This window comes from Neopelma chrysocephalum, unplaced genomic scaffold (assembly GCF_003984885.1).
Source record: "Neopelma chrysocephalum unplaced genomic scaffold, ASM398488v2 Primary Assembly neopelma1_63699, whole genome shotgun sequence".
NCBI classification, from domain to species: Eukaryota; Metazoa; Chordata; class Aves; order Passeriformes; family Pipridae; genus Neopelma; species Neopelma chrysocephalum.
In genome coordinates, this window is record NW_020906317.1 from 1 (window position 1) to 880 (window position 880).

The following is an 880-nucleotide window of genomic DNA, read 5'->3' on the forward strand; positions in this document are numbered from 1 at the left end:
CCACAGCCCAAGGGGATGGAGTCAGGCCCTCTCAGGAGACATGTGAGGCCCTGGCTGCTGCGCAGCCACTGCCTGTCCACACATGGATCTAAAGCACCCAGCTGATGAGTCTCACGGCTCAGGATGAGGGTAAGCAGACCTACTGTGCCCTCTCTGCAGTTCCTTCATGATTTCTTTCAGAACTTCATTTGAATAAAGGGACTTTTTCTCTCCTGGAGGTTGGTTCTTGCCTTTGGGAGGACCCGAATGGAAGGTAGTTCCATTTGAAATGAACATATTAGAGAAAACCAGAGCTCAGCCTGTGAGGTCAGCAGGGACAGACTACTCACCCCTGCCATGTGAGTTGGGCTCGTGTGGAGGAACCAGCATAGGACCTGGAAACGTCGTCCCTGCAGACACCTCTGTAACTCAACAGCCAGAGAAGCTTCTGTCACCTGGCTTTCGCCATGTGGTCAATTATTATTCTTTTAGTGGATATTGAGACTTACCTGCAGGAGGCCTTAATGGCTTCAAAACTTCACGCAGCCAATTTAAAGGAGAAACATTCCCAGCACCCCCACCTAGAAGCCAACAGAGATGGGAACCGTTTCCATTGCATGCTGGGATCCCCTCCTGCCTCAGAGAACTGTGGCACTGCAGGGGCTCGGGAAGCACCGTGGGGGCCAGATGTCAATGGACATGGCCAGAGCTGCAGAGGGGCCTGGGCAGCTCTGGGCTGGCTCCTGGCTGCTCTCCACAGTCTTTCCAGGCCCTGTGCAACATTCCTGGGGGAGCGGCTGGAGCAGCCAAGGGCCCCTCGGGGCTCTCTCCCGCACCCAGGAAACCCTGGCTAGAGCCCTGGGGAAAACCATCCCCGACGCTTCCCGGGGAGAAGAGCCCG

General features: G+C 55.9%; 1 long non-coding RNA gene across 1 annotated transcript; it reads right to left on the reverse strand.

The window, feature by feature from the left end:
- Positions 1-143: 143 nt before the first annotated feature.
- Positions 144-534, reverse strand: LOC113979251. Its single transcript, XR_003537764.1, has 3 exons — positions 489-534; positions 330-401; positions 144-230 (listed from the first exon to the last, which is right to left on the reverse strand). It is a non-coding gene; the product is annotated as an uncharacterized LOC113979251 (long non-coding RNA).
- Between the last annotated feature and the right edge of the window lie 346 nt (positions 535-880).